Genomic DNA, 16,468 nt, shown 5'->3' on the forward strand with positions numbered 1-16,468 from the left:
CAGCCTTTTGAATATGTTTTCATACTTCTGAAGCTTTTAGGAATACTTTATGACAAGGCAAACTTTATTACATCGGTATGATGGGACTTAAGTTTTAATTTGCCTGTTAATCTTCTCTCCTGATAAATTGCTTTTAGCAAATGTAAAATTAATAAACACTGATTTCTGAGCTTTTTATTTAAAAAAAATTTTTTTAAAGAAAAATAAAAAGTAAATTCATTTTTATTTGCAGATGATATATTTGCTTGCCTGAAAAACTAAACAACAGAAACTGATATTTTTGGCTAGTTATGAAATGATGAAATGAGATCATTTAGCACAAAAATAGAGTATGAAAATAAGTAACTAATAACAGGCTGTTAGAAGATAAAATGATGGACGTGCCTGCATTAGTTTTCTATTGAAGCATAAAAAATTAACAAGAATTGAGTGGCTTATAACAGCACTAATGTACTCAGTATACAGTTCTGTTCGTCAGTCCGGCACAGCATGACTCGGTTCTTTGCTCGCACTGAAATCAAGCTGTCAGCTTGATGCCTTCTTATTTGAAGCTCAAGATCGTTATCCAAGCTCATGCCTGTTATTAGCAGAGTTTGTTCCTTAAGGTTGTCCCATTGAAGTCTCTGTTGCTTTGCTGCCTGTAGGCCCAGGACCACTCTCAGTCCCTAGGGATGACCCTCAGGATATTACCCGATGACCCTCTTCGTCTTCTATCTTCAAGCCAGCAACAGAATGTCAAATCCTTCTGGTGCTTCCCATATCTGTCTTTCTCTTCTATGACCACGAGGAGGAAACTCTGCTTTTAAAGGGCTCATCTGATAAACCAGGTTTACCCAGGATCATCTCCCTTTAGCCAAATAATGTAATATAGTCATGGTAGGTATAATCATTTGAATCATCAAATTCACAGCTTCCACAAAAATGTAGAAAGGATTATACAAGTAGAAGATAACTGTGGATCATCTTAGAATTATGCCTACCACAATGCTTTTTCATAATAGAATAAATGTTAAAATATCTAATAAAACTAAGACATTTATAATAGAGGTATAAAGAGACTTTAAAATGTGACTCTGTGGAACAGAAGGGATATTTAAACAAAAAGAGAAGATTCTACCATATTATTGGGAAAAAATAAAGACCTACAAAAATAAGTGAAGTCTCTTAAATTAGTCTATACATTAAGAAATTAAAAAAAAAAAACTCACACTTTTTCCCACTTAAAGGGGAAGTAGACTAGTTGATTTTAAAGTTTATAAATAAAAAGCAAAGTAGAAATAAGAAAAAATACAACAAAAATAGTAATAATAGATGATGTAGGAATGACACTTGCTAGGTAATAAATATCATATAATACTACTGAAATAATTAAAGCAACATGGTGTTACCATAACATGAAAAAGAAATAAAAATGGAAGGGGTAAGTAGCATTTCATACCCATGAGGTATGAGTGGAATTTTTAAAAAATAGTGTTAATTACTGATTAGTCTTCTGGGAAAATAAGTTGAGCCATAACTCCCACCTTTTACTAAAATTATTTCCAGGTATATCAAAGATATAAATGTCCAAAAAGGAAATGATAATCTTATACAATTTTTTAGTAATCTTGGAAAAGACTTTCAAATATATGTTATAAATTGCAAACATACACATACAAAGATATAAAACAAAGGATGGTAATTTTAAATAAATCAAAATTTTAAATTTTTCATGAAGAAAAAATGCATATACAAAATGAAGAAACAAATACAAAACTTGTGAAAACTTGTAACTTATAACAAAGGACTGATTTCCACAACCAGTTAAAAAATAAGAAAAAAAATAATAATAAAGATTAACAATCCAAAGAAATTTGACAAAGGATGTGAAGTTAGTTCACAAACCAAGAAATTAAAATGAAAATTCAATGTTATTTAGAATAAGAAAAAACATAGATTAGTTTTTTTTTTGTCCTTTAGTTTATTACGTATTTTTAAAACATTTTAATTTTATATTGAAGTATAGCTGATTTACAATATTGTGTTGACTTCAGGCATACAGCAGAGTGATTCAGTCATATATATACATGTATCTATACTTTTTAAAATTATTTTCCCATTTAGGTTATTACAGAATATTGAGCAGAGTTCTCTGTGCTATACAGTAGGTCCTTGTTGGTTATCTATTTTAAATATAGCAGTGTGTACATGTGAACCCCAAACTCCTAATCTATCCCTCCCCCCACTCATCCCCCCGGTAACCTTAAGTTCGTTCTCTAAGTCTGTGAGTCTGTTTCTGTTTTGTAAATAAGTTCATTTGTATCATTATTTTTAGATTCCACATATAAGTAATATCATATGATACTTGCCTTTCTCTGTCTTACTTCACTTAGTATGATAATCACCTGGTCCATCCATGTTGCTGCAAATGGCATTATTTCATTTGTTTTAATGGCTGAGTAATGTTCCACTGTATATGTGTACCACATTCTCTTTCTCCATTCATCTGTTGATGGACATTTAGGTTGCTTCCATGTCTTGGCTATTGTAAACAGTGCTGCAATGAATATTGGGGTGCATGTATCCTTTCGAACCATCTTTTTCTCCAGAGATATGCCCAGGAGTGGAATTGCTGGATCATATGATAGCTCTATTTTTATTTTTTTTTTATTTTTTTTATTTTTTATTTTTTTAATGGAGACATTTTATTTTATCTATTTATTTTGAAAAGCTTTATTTAGGTGCAGTTGATATACAACTGATGTACATATTTAACGTATATAGTTTGATGACTTTGTACATACACATACACCCATGAAACCATCACCACAAAGTAATAGATATATCAATTACCTCCAAAAATTTCCTTGTGCTTCTTCTTTGTTGTTGTAAGAACACTGTTTTTGTTTGTTTGTTTTTTATGCTTCTTTGTTGTGTGGCATGCGGGGTCTTAGTTCCCCAACCAGGGATTGAACCCTGGGCCCCAGCAGTGGAAGCTCGGAGTCCTAACCACTTGACTGCCAGGGAATTCCTGTAAGAATGCTTAACATAAACCCTTTTAACAAGTTCTTAAGTGCATTTAACCATATGGTTAACTATCGGCACAACGTTGTACAGCAGATCTCTAGAATTTATTCATCTTGCGTAACTGAAACTTTGCACTCACTGACAGACATTTCCCCATTCTCCTCTCCCCGCAGTCACTGACATTCACCATTCCACTCTCTGCTTCTATGAGTCTGACTATTTTAGATTCTTCTTATAAGTGGAATCATGCAGTATTTGTCCTTCTGTGACTGGCTTATTTCACTTAGCATAATGTCCTCTGGGTTCATTCCTTCATTTTAAAACAGAGAATTGGTTAAACAGACATTGGAGGACTAAAAATGCAAAAAGCAAACGGTGAGGTGACACAGAGGCAGGAGAAGCTACCATCTCTGGGATAGCTCTATTTTTAGTTTCTTAAGGAACCTCCATACTGTTCTCCATAGTGGCTGTATCAATTTACATTCACACCAAGAGTGTAAGAGGGTTCCCTTTTCTCCACACCCTCTCCAGCATTTATTGTTTGTAGACTCTTTGATGATGGCCATTCTCACTGCTATGAGGTGACATCTCATTGTAGTTTGATTTGCATTTCTCTAATAATTAACCATGTAGATTAATTTTTAATCCCTCAGGTGATCAAAGTTTCCAAAAGTGGATAACACACTATGTCAGGAGATCTGGGGGGGGGGGGGGGGGGGGTGTCAATATTTTCATACTCTGGTGGTAGAAAAGTAAATTAGTACGATCACTGTGGGGACAATTTTGCATTTGTGAGTGTGTGTTCATACACATATATACTTATATTTGCAACCGTACAAAAAACTGAACAAAACATATATATGGTTATTTATTGCATCATTATATATAGTGGCAAAAAATTAGATCAATTCAACCAGATTTTTCTGGAGGATTAGTTATATAAATCATAAAGTCATTAAACAAGAGACAGTCCTTTTAATATGGAGGAATTTCCAAGATACATTTTTTAGTGAAATAATTAAGTAGAAAAGGGTGAGGAATATGCTACTACTTGTGTAGTAAATAAAGGAATTTTAAATATATTGTCTTGTGTATGCATAGAATATTTCTGGAAGCACACAGGCACTCTTAACAATTTTCACCTTTGCAGTGGTAAATTGACTCTGTTCATCTTCAGAGTCAGGAATAGAAAAATATTTACTTTGTACCCTGATACCATTTTTCACCCTTTAAATTTTTATCCCTGTGTATATACTACTTCATAAGTATGGAACATTTAAACATAAATTAATAGAAAATACAACAAATCTGACTTAGGCAAAATGGCATAGTTAAATAATAGTAAGTTACTAGTAGTCTGCTCCCTGTTTCTACTCGACTACCACTCACACGTAACATCAGAACCCATGTGATGCTGTCCTACATTGTGATGGAGTCATGCTCAGGTGCTATACAGTGGTAACAACAATTTGTGGCAGAATGTCAAAAAGATACACATCTAAATTTGTCTTTTAAAGAAAGAATAAAACTCTGTCTCAAAAGTCTCAGCAAACATCTCAATTTCTCATGGTCTTTGCTTAGAAAGCATGCCTGTTTGGATCTCTCTACACTGAGTGGTTAGGACCCATTACTGCCCTCCAGGGTAACAGCAGGATGGGAAAAAGCATGCAGATCAAATGGGTGGTTTCCCAAAGGCAATTCTGGAAACTCTTTAACCAAAATTAGTTTAGGATATTAGCAATTTGTTGTTAACACATTTATATAGGACATACAGTTTTGAGAAATAATGGTATTTATAAAGAAATGTTTGAAAAATATTCAGTAAACATCTACATTGTAATTTAACGAGGCCAACAGAGAGCTTAGATTTTGCCATTTATGATTGCCCTTTGGAAATGTTTTTACAGAACATGAGTCTCATTAACATTTTTTTGAGGGAAGTTAGAAGAAAAACTTCGATGTTTACTATAATCCTGCTTTTAAAGGCATTGCTAATTACAGTGGTGTCAATTTTACAGGGAACTTTGGGATAAAATTAATTTTTCACCTTAAGATGAGCAGTTGGTTTGTTTCTATTTTTTTTGTTATTGTGCAATATCAATCTACTTAATTCCTCATTTCATTTTAATTTCCAAAGCTTACAGCCAGATCTGTGGCCCATTGTTCGTTTATACTGGACTTATACATTTTTGTGGTCCTAATTGATTCTCCGTTTTAAATCTCTACTCCTCTTTTTATGATCATCTTATGTTCCTTACATTTTTCTCATATTTTATGATCAACTTTATAGGGGAAAGCAGGATGGAAGAACACAGTTAAAAGTATAAGCTGTTTGAAATCCAAGATATTTTGTTGAATTTGGGCTCAGTTTAGGCTATATTTTGATACATATATCATTCTGGGACACATCATCTTCCATCATAACTCAGAGGCTGACTAATTACTCCTGGTCTCTGTGACTAACTCAAGATAATGGCATGCCAATTTAGTAAGAACATATGTTTTCTCATGAATCTAAGTATTTTAGAAGCCCTACAGTGTGTTCTTCCCCTAAGAATTTTTACAAAAGACAAAAGCTAAAAATAATGAAAAAGCCAAGGCCTTCAAACTTATTTCCAAACTAACATTATTTGCTTCTCACAGATTTGGCATTATATGAGATTTATTAAAATGTGCTTTCAGGACGGAGCTCGCCACAAAAAGAGAGGAACTTACCGAGGGGGTTGAAAGAAACTTGAAAGTAGAGGACACACGCGGGAAGGGTACATGAGAAGAAGGAAATTTTTTTTAAATAGAAGCCTAATAGTTAAAAAAAAAAAACAAAAACAAATAAGTAATAAATATATATGTATATAACCCCCACACACAATGGAAATTTCAATTTGAATGTTTCAGTAGGTATCATAAAATCAGGTTTGTAAAGTAACAGAAGTTAAAGTATTTCAGTACAAATTATAAAAACCCCATCTTATTTCCACAAATAGTGGTGGTAAACTGGCATATAATTGCACATATTCACGTTTAATTAGCTGTCAAAAACATGTATGGCTGCATTTATCCAATTCACAAGTGTAAAGACAAGACATATGAAAGAGATCGCACACCACACTTGTAGATCCATGCTGTGCCTGCTTTTGCCATTTAATATTCAGGTTCTTGATAATGAAAGTAAAATGTACAATGCTTATTATGGCTTTGTTCCTAAACATAAATAACATACAACATTGTAATCGCTAGTGGCTGGAAAAGGGAGAATAATGATCGGGATGGATCAATAATAGATACATTGTTGCTTTTATTTTAAAGAACTTTACTTATTTAATCCTAGGAAAGAAAAAGAAAAAGGAGAGAAAGGTAAGGAAAATGAAATGCAGAAAACATAGAACACGGTGAATAATGGTGAGAGCCTTAAACGGAACTAATATAGTCTTTAGAATTAGTTTACTTGGGTCTTGCATTACTGTTTCTTAAATATTTTCTAAATTGCAGCCTGCAAAATTTGAAATAAATGCAAAAGGACATATTTGTAAACTAAGTGAGAAAAGAGAGACTTCTCATATGATACTGCATAAGCATTGTAAAATGAAGTATTACTTATTAAAATATAATCAACTTGAATGATTTAATTATATGCATATTAGAGTTACTTTTTTAAATCCAAGTGTATATGAACTACATGTTTATGTTTATTTAATCACTTATGCAGCTTTCTCAGTTCATTGACAGTTTCTAATGAAATGTCCTATTTTAAACTATTTCATTATGCTTTTGGTTTTGAGAAACTACTCAAATATAGTGGATAATTTTTGTTGTTTTTGTGGGGTTAATTTTTTTTTTAACATCTTTTTTGGAGTATAATTGCTTTACATTGTTGTGTTAGCTTCTGCTGCATAACAAAGTGAATCAGCTATACGTATACATATATCCCCATATCCCCTCCATCTTGTGTCTCCCTCCCACCCTCCCTATCCCACCCCTCTAGGTGGTCACAAAGCACCGAGCTGACCTCCCGGTGCTATGCTGCTGCTTCCCACTAGCTATCTATTTCACATTTGGTAGCATATAGTAGTCCATGCTACTCTCTCATTTCGTCCCAGCTTACCCTTACCCCTCCCTGTGTCCTTAAGCCCATTCTCTATGTCTTTATTCCTGTCCTGCCCTTAGGTTTTTCAGAACCATTTTTCTTTAGATTCCATATATGTGTGTTAGCATACAGTATTTGTCTTTCACTTTCTGACTTACTTCACACTGTATGACAGACTCTAGGTCTACGCACCTCACTACAAATAACTCAAATTTATTTCCTTATTTGGCTGAGTAATATTCCATTGTATACATGTGCCACATCTTCTTTATCCATTCATCTGTCGATGGACACTTAGGTTGCTTTCATGTCCTGGCTATTGTAAATAGAGCTGCAATGAACATTTTGGTACATGACTCTTTTTGAGTTATGGTTTTCTCAGGGTATATGCCCAGTAGTGGGATTGCTGGGTCATATGGTAGTTCTATTTTTAGTTTTTTAAGGAACCTCCATACTGTTCTCCATAGTGGCTATATCAATTTACATTCCCACCAACAGTGCAACAGGGTTCCCTTTTCTACACACCCTCTCCAGCATTTATTGTTTGTAGATTTTTGGATGATGGCCATTCTGACTGGTGTGAGGTGATACCACATTGTAGTTTTGATTCACATTTCTCTAATGATTAGTGATGTTGCCTAACTTCTGGTGATTGCCAGAAATCCCTGGTGTTCCAGGGTTTGTAAAGACATCACTCCAATCTCTGTCTCCATCGTCACATGAGGTTCTACCTTTTTGTCTATGTTTTTCCTCTATTTTCTTTTAGTATAAAAATACCAATCATTGGATTAGGATCCAACTTAATTCAACATGACCTTGTTTAACTAATTACATCTGCAAATACCTCCAAATAAGGTCATATTCCAAGGTTCCAAATGGACATGGATTTATGGGGCACAATATACAGCCAGTATACATATTTTATCATTCACCAGTTGATGGAAATGTAGATATTTCCAGCTTTTGGCTATTATGAGTAACACTGCTATGAATATTTGCATGCATGTGGTTATGTAAACATAGTTTTCATTTCCCTTATGTAGATATCTAGGTGTGGAATTGTTGTGTAGCATGAGAAATTTAAATTTTATTTCAAAATTTTAAGGTATGGAAAGAGCATTTAACTATAAAATGTATCATACTGGAAATATGCTAAGCCCCTATGTGTATTATCTCATTTAATTCCTATGGAAACCACATGCCATGGACTGTTGATTGATAAGAGGCATCAGCCAAGTTCTCTCATCATAGTCCAGCAAAAGAAGAGGCTGGACCATAGGGAGGGAAGCTAAGGCAGAAAGGTCAGGCAACTTTCACAGGCCTGGGCAAGTTGAGATAGAGATTTATATATAAAGCATCAGTGAGAAGGACGAAGCAAAGTCAGCTCTGACTCAAGCAAAGTGAATATTTCATATTCTCTTTAAAAAGACCCAGAGCCCAGAAGTTTATGCTTGCTTCATTTTCAAATAACCTCACATGAATGATTTCCTGCTGGTTATGATAGGCTTGAGAAGTACCAGGGGGTTCTTATCATATTTGTCTAAGCTTCCTGGAGACCGGCAGAAAAATTAATGGAAAATTTTTAAAAAGCTGGATTGACTGTACAGTCTGGCGCCACAGGATATAGTCAGGTACCTGATTCATAATACCCTTTGTTTGAACACTTTATGCACGTGCTCCTACTATAAAAAATAATCAGTCTTATGTTATATGATGGCCTTTTATGCTGAAGTTCTAAGATTTCCATTTTCTTGCATAACCTACCTACGATTTCAGCATCATGATTTCTATCTGCATACAATATCTTCATGTTGAAAAGTAGAGAACAAAAGCAAATAAGAACTTTTTATACATTTAATATCAAAAATTCACTGTTGTTTAGGTTTCTCTTATATTAATAAAGTATTTTATTTATTTTATTCTCAAGTTCACTACATTAAATAGATTGATTAAAGTTACAATTTGAATGTCAAGAGATATAGATTTCCCACCTTTTATTAATGGAAACGAGACATGCAGAAAAAAAAAAAAAACACTTAGGAAAACATTTAAAAATTGCAATAATGTCCAGTAGTAGCCTCTTTTTCAAGTTGTCATAGTTTCCCTACAGTCACAAGGGTAACCTTGATTAATCTGATGGAAAAAGTTAAATAATATTTGACTTTAAAATTCTAATTTCATGTTAGCTAGTGTTTAAAAAATCATGTCTGGCTTAACTTTTTTACTCCAATACCTAAAACCTATAAATCTTTTCTTTTCTTTGTTACATTCCTGGCCAGAAAAACCTAGGTCTCCCTCTGATGACAGCATGACCTATACCTGATCTCTGAGCTCCAATACCCTCAGCCTTATCTCTGCTTCTTATTCCCAAAAGGCCTGTGTCACAAGACCCCAGTGCTTTTTCACTTGGCACAGGTATTTGACTCAGCATCATTTCTCCTCTCAGATTGTGAATTGGTTTTATATTGTAAAATCCCTTTTTCATTCTCTGTACTTATGGATGACTTTTACATGAACCCCCTTTAAATCATTCCACAGAATTCTCCCTCTATTCATATATATTCCTTAAGCCAATATACTACTTGTTAACTGTTAGGACAAGTAATGCCAAAATGTAACTCAACATAGGGAATTTCTTACAGATCAGAGTCAATCAATGCTCAATCATGAACAAATATAGGGATTGCTATATGATCTTTATCTTTTGGAAAATTATGTGTAAAAGAACTTCACAAATTGAAATAATCCATTTTTTCATTGGTTGTAAAAGTAAATAGAATAGTAATGGTATGTTCCTTCAGGCAGAAAATCTACTGAATGAAGCCAATGATATTGGGTTCCACTTCAACACATTCTGGAAAATTACATTACAGACTTGTCAAACACAAATTTCAACCAAAACGTCATGTCTGTACAATACAAAAGCCACAATCTGAAGGACAAAGTGAACCTTGCCTTACCCTAGAAGCCCCAAGGCCATGCTTCCTGTGATTTAACTGTAGTTTTTCAGGGATGAATCGGCTTTCTTAGTAATTTTAACCTTCTCTGACACAAGGAAGAAATAAATACTTGTACCATGTCGTTGATAACTCAGTAGAAAACATAGAGTTGGCAGATTTTACTATTTTCTATAATGGCAATTAAAACTAAGTCAAAAGTTCCTTCTCCTCAGCGAAGAAGTAAACTATCTTGAATAACTGATTTCTAAAGGTTGGCTTGAAGGAAGAATGTGTACAAGTTTTTTACTCCACTTTTAAGCATGCCAACCTGATCATCCCCTTGCCAGACAGCTGCTTCAATCATCTAGGAAGCTTCACAGTAAGCCATGCTTTGCTCTACATTTTCACCCAATAATGGCGCAGGCCATCTAGTGTTCCTTACTTCCCCCAAGTTCATTATTCCTGTTGGTACAGAACTCATTCCCCCTTTATCGGGGTCCATCATGGATAATCTTTAGGTGCTGACTGTGATGTTTATTTGATTTAGACTCCTGTCTGCTCCTTCCTGCATAAGCTCGCTTTGCATAAGATTGGTTTAAATCACCTAAAACTCACTCAAACTTTCTATACCCAATCTCCTGATTTCTTATTACTTATAAACCCAGATTCATAAGATAATAAAAATAGAATATCTTTGCAGCACTTTAAAGGCAGAGATTTTTGTACACTTTATTCTCTGCTTTATCCCCAGTGTGTAGCAAAGTGCCTGACACATGGATACTTGTCTAAAAATATTTGTTTAATAAATGTATTAATCCATTTTCTAGATTTAATTGCTGCCTCCACATAAATACATTCCTGCCAAACATGATATGTGTAAAATTTACCCCATAATGTCCAATTCTTGCCTCAGCTACACTTGTCTTGGTTCATAGTAGCCAAACATCATTTGTTATGGACATAGTAGGATAAAATTATTTTCTAAGTGTAAACTACTAGCTTAAAAATCATGAAAGACACTAAAGTTCCAAAACTTTGACCGTAAAACTTAAAATTGAAGAAAATAAAATAAATCACAGAAGAGAAATTCTTGATGAAGATTCAGGGTATACTTTTAGTAAGAGGTATGAATGTATCTTCTTATAAATTAGCATTTTATCAGAGGGTTTACATTGAGAGGTTAATTTGAAAACAAAAATAGTTCACTTTAGTATTACAGGAACTAAAATCAATGTGAAGTTCTTTTACCTAAAAATTAAATTGCAACTTATCTGGGGATTTAGATATCCATTCTTTCCATATCCCGATGACATGTATGATCATGTGTTTCATAAAAGGAGGGGATGTTTTTCAGAGAAGAATATAAAAAGGAGGTCTGTGATAATTAACCGTATACAGTCAAGACCATGCACACTTGCAGTGCCTTGGAAGTTTTCATGGATAAACACTGGTTTGTCTTAAGTAACATTTTCCTAGCTCAATTTAATGAGATCCTCATTTTTTGTGTCTAAGGAGATATTATGATTTCTCTCTTCAGTGCTGATGACTTTACCTCTTTCATAATTATTCCATATCTGAGAAAGGAAACAGAGCCAAACAAACTAACAAAATGCTTATCAGGGCAGTTTATACTGACTCCCCTTTTCTCCTTCAGAAACCTCGAGATTGGTCTACTTACTCTTATTTGGTCAGTGTCTCCCAAGCTTGCATACGGTTTGAAGTTATGGTTACTTATCTCTCACTTTTCATTTATCTCTCTTTTTTCTTACTTACAATAAGCATCATTTTTAAAAACTTTGTGTTGATAAAAACAAGTACTGTTAACAATTATTTATATTAATGTTTGTGTGAGTTTCATCTCTGTACTAACTCATTTAGTTTTCATCAGTTCAATGTATACTTTCTATCTTACAGAAGAAAACATTGATAATTAGAATAAGAAAGTGACTTTTTTTTCTGAATCACTCATGTAGTAAGAAAAGCTGGACTTGAATCCACTCAGGCTTTGAACTCTTCTGTCCTTCTGTATACAAGCGTTAGCACAGTGCCCAGTGTGAAAGAAGAGATTAAATCCATGGTTGAGTAAATGATAAATAGATGTATGGTTGAGTAAGTATTTCTGAAGTTGGTACTTTTTTTCAGTAAAACATGGTGCATGTCTTTGTATTGTACATATTTGCAGAGATTCATTAAATATGTAAGTGATCAATTTTGTTAGTGTATATTAGAACAGGAAGAGTAAGTAAGTAGAAACTCTGAAAAACAATTTTAACTCAAAAGACTTTGTCATTTTACCACCATTAATCTGTTTACCATATTGACTGATACTTAATGCTGACATTACTAGGTTATTCACTAGTATGCTAAGGAACAACTTTATCGGATGAAATATATGCTCACTATGATTTTATTTTGTTTGATTTATTTATGTTAGTTTTACTTATAATAGCACCAAATAATTTAAAGAAGTACAGGCATACCCTGGAAATGTTGCAGGTTTGGTTCCAGATCACTGCAATAAGATAAAGCCAACAATAAAGTGAGTCACACAAATTTTTTGGGTTCAGTGCATATAAAAGCTATATTTACACTACTATAGGACAAGTGCAGTCTACAGTCTAACTGCAGTAGTGTTATGTCTAAAAAAGCAATGTAGATATCATAATTTAAAAATACTTTGCTAAAAATGCTAACCATCATCTGAGCTCTCAGTGAGTCATAATCTTTTTGCTGGTGGAGCCTGTTGCCTTGATGTTGATGGCTGCTGGCTGATCAGGGTGGTGGTTGCTGAAGGTTGGGATGCTTGTGGTATTTCTTAAAATAAGACAGCTTGCCCCTCTCCTTGGTTATGGCATCCTGGTACTACTAGTACTTGGACAGCAGGTCGTTCAGGCTGCTCTCAGCCTGGGTGACCTTCATCTCATCCAGTCCTCACCTGAGCACCAGTACAGGAAAGCCTTGCTCTGGACATGATTGTGAACTGTTCAGGGATGTGCTTGAACAGCTCCTGGGTGGCCGGGCTGTTGCCAGTGAAGGTGGTGGACTTTTTTAGCCCCTGGGGTGGGATGTCATAGATAGCTGCTTTCACATAGTTGGGGATCTACTTGACAAAATAGCTGCTGTTCTTTCTTTTTCTTTTATTTTTTTATTGAAGTATAGTTGGTTTACAATGTTTCAGGTGTATAGAAAAGTGAATCACATATATATATATAAACATATATATATATATATATGTATATATATATATATATATATACATATTTATGTATATATTCTTTTTCAGATTCTTTTCCACTATAGGTTATTATAAGATATTAGATATAGTCCCCTGTGCTATACAGTAGGTCCTTGTTGTTTATCTGTTTTATATATAGTAGTGAGAATATTCTAATCCCAAATTCCTAATTTATCCCTCACCTTTCTTTCCCCTTGTAAACATAAGTTTGTTTTCTATGTCTGTGGGCCTATTTCTGTTCTGTATATAATGGCTCCTGTTCTTGTTTCAGAGTTAGGCACGTGCTCATGCCACCTCCTGCACGGACAAACAGCCTTCGAACTTGGCAGCCACAGTCAGGTAGGGCCATAGCGGGGTCGTAGGCGGCCATGATGTTCTTGGAGTGGAACATCTGCTGGGTAAGCCCTGGCACCTTGAAGACCCGGTACTGCTGGCTCCCCTGCTGGTCAGTGGGGTGAAGATGGGCATGAAGAAAGGCAGGCAAGGGAAGGGCCCCCTGTTCACATCCAGCTCACACAGATCAGCTTTGAGCTGGCCGGAGGAGCACAGGTGGTGTGGTCAGCTTGAGGGTTCCATAGCAGATGGGCCTTGTTATCAATGCAATAGGTCTCATGTGCGTTTTCTAAGAGCTGGTGGAGTGAGAGGGTAAGTTGTAGGGCTCCCCCACTGGTGGGACACCTTGCGAGAGGGCTGGTCACAGATGACCGTAACAAATATGATAACAAAAAAGGTTGAAATATTGTGAGAATTACCAAAATCTGACACAGAGACGATGAGCCAATGCTGTTGGAAAAATGGTCAATGCCAAAAACTTTCAATTTGTAAAAAAAAAAAAACCAAAAACCAAAAAACAACAGTGTCTGTGAAGCACAATAAAGGAGGTATGTACCATGTATTATATAAGCCAATGGAAGGAGTGAAAAGTGAAAGAATAATATTTATTTGAAATTCTGTAAGTTTTGTAAATGATAATGAATACAGATTAATTTGCCATTGTCTTTAGAATTATTCTTAGCTTAGAGAGCTCAACTGAATATTGTAGATGTCCCGTGGGTGTACTATTTAAATGAACGATGACAAATGTTAGTCATTATTAAGATTATACCTATGGAAAAATTGGCTCTACATAATAGGTTACTGAACGAATGTACTTTTTATGTTTTAAATTAAAAAACAATGTTAATGATATATAGTATAATTTTGTTAATGATCTTCTGCTAGAGTCGGTGTTTTACCTTAACCAGCCAAATATTGATCCCAATGAACATGAAGCAATAATGTCTGATAACATACATAAATTAGATTACGAGAGGCAAGGTTTAAGATAAAACAGAGTACTGGAAATAGGGAACCCATTTAGGGGACTTGACTGTTACGGAATAAGAACTACTGTTGTGCTTTAAAAATTTAATAGAATCAGATATATGATGTAAGGATGTGAGATCATATTAGATGATCTCTTGAGGACAGCTTTGATGAGTCTGTAAGCACAGGAAAGCAAACAACTATTCTACTGTAGTAAGTAAAATAGTGTCCAACCAAAAATGTCTTTTTTCTTTGAGAAAAGTAATAAAAAATTCTGGAAAGACTGCATAGGAGAATGGAATCAGCCTTAAGTAGGAAAACTAGAAAGCAAGGCGTTTGTGCATAAATGTGTAAGTCAGACACTATTTTCAAATATCTATCTGCTCTGCTTCTGGCAAAGCAATAGGTAAAGAATTAAGACCAGCTGTTAATCCACTAAGGTAAAATTCCATGTACGATCAAATCAGACTGTGCTTTGTTTATTCATATTTGGCATATTACTCTGTTGTTTTATCTGTCGTTTAAGGTAATGAAGTAAGGATATTCTTACCATCAGATCCTGTTACTCCTTATTCCTACAACTGCTATTCTTATGTTCCCCAGAATTCTCTTTATCCTCGTAGGAAATCATGTTACTAGTTAACGGTAGTCTAATCTTTATATTAAATGTTCCTTTTTCAAACTACTGTGTGAGTTCTGTTACTGAATGGACTCAGATTGTTAAAAAAATGGACATTCTTTGTTACCAATGAAATCAATACACAAGGCCAGTCTCAGAATTTTAGCATGATGGATTTCACCTCACTATAAGTTGTTGGGCTGTTATTCCACAAAAAGTTCTTTCAAATACTTAAACAGCATTAACTACAAAAAGAGTCCTTTATATTGCATTGTTACATTAAAAACATCTTCCTAAATTAGATTTACATGTAAATAATATAATAGTATATTTATTATGCAATTTTCACTTATATGAACTTCATTGAGATATGAATTGCCTATGGTAAACTGCATACATTTAACATTAAAAATGTGATGAGATTTTAAAATTATATACTTCTGTAAAACCACCACCAGAATCAAAATATAAAACATTTCTATGATCCCTAAAGGAACCCTTATTCCTTAATATCGTCCACCATTCCCAATCATAAGCAACTAGTGATTGTTTTTTGGTCACTATAGATTAGATGGCATTTTCTAAAATTTTATATATATCTGACTTCTTTCAGTCAGTGTAGTGATTATGACATTCATCCCTGTTGTTGCTTGTTTCAGAGGTTTGTTACATTTTATTGCTGGTATTATTTAATTGTATGGAGATGTCATAGTTTGTTTATTCATCAATCCATACTCACAGGATTTTTTTCAGGCTGGGCTATTATGAATAAATCTCCTGTGAACATTCATTTATAAGTCTTTGTTTGGACTTTTCTTATTTCCCTTGTCTAAATAACTGAGGATAAAATTGTTGGGTTATATGGTAGGTGTTTGTTTAACATTTGAAGAAGTTGCCAAATTATTTTCTAAAATCCATGGGTAACTTATATTCTCATAATCAGTATATGAGTTCCTGTTGCTCCGCATCTGCATCAAATCTTTGCACTGCTAGTCTTTTAAAATTTTCACCCAAAGTAGATTTTAACAGACTTTAATGATAAACTTCTTAAAGACAAAAGGCATTCAACATCATTACTTGGGAAATGCAAATTATAACTACATCAAGAAACTACTACCCATCTTTCATCAATGAGTTGATTTAGCAGCTTTGTTGAAAACTGACCATACAAGAGGGTCTATTCTGGACTTCATTTTGTTCCATCAATCTATAGGTTGAGGCTTTTCACAAATTCCACAGTCTTGTTCAGGGTCAGCAAACTATGACCCACAAGGAAATTG

At 34.2% G+C, this 16,468-nt stretch overlaps 1 pseudogene; it reads right to left on the reverse strand.

Annotated features, from left to right (window-relative positions):
- Nucleotides 1-434: 434 nt before the first annotated feature.
- On the reverse strand, nucleotides 435-15,200 carry LOC130708261 (tubulin beta chain-like; annotated as a pseudogene).
- Nucleotides 15,201-16,468: the final 1,268 nt, after the last annotated feature.

The sequence above is a fragment of the Balaenoptera acutorostrata genome, chromosome 5, assembly GCF_949987535.1.
Source record: "Balaenoptera acutorostrata chromosome 5, mBalAcu1.1, whole genome shotgun sequence".
In the NCBI taxonomy this organism is placed as follows: Eukaryota; Metazoa; Chordata; class Mammalia; order Artiodactyla; family Balaenopteridae; genus Balaenoptera; species Balaenoptera acutorostrata.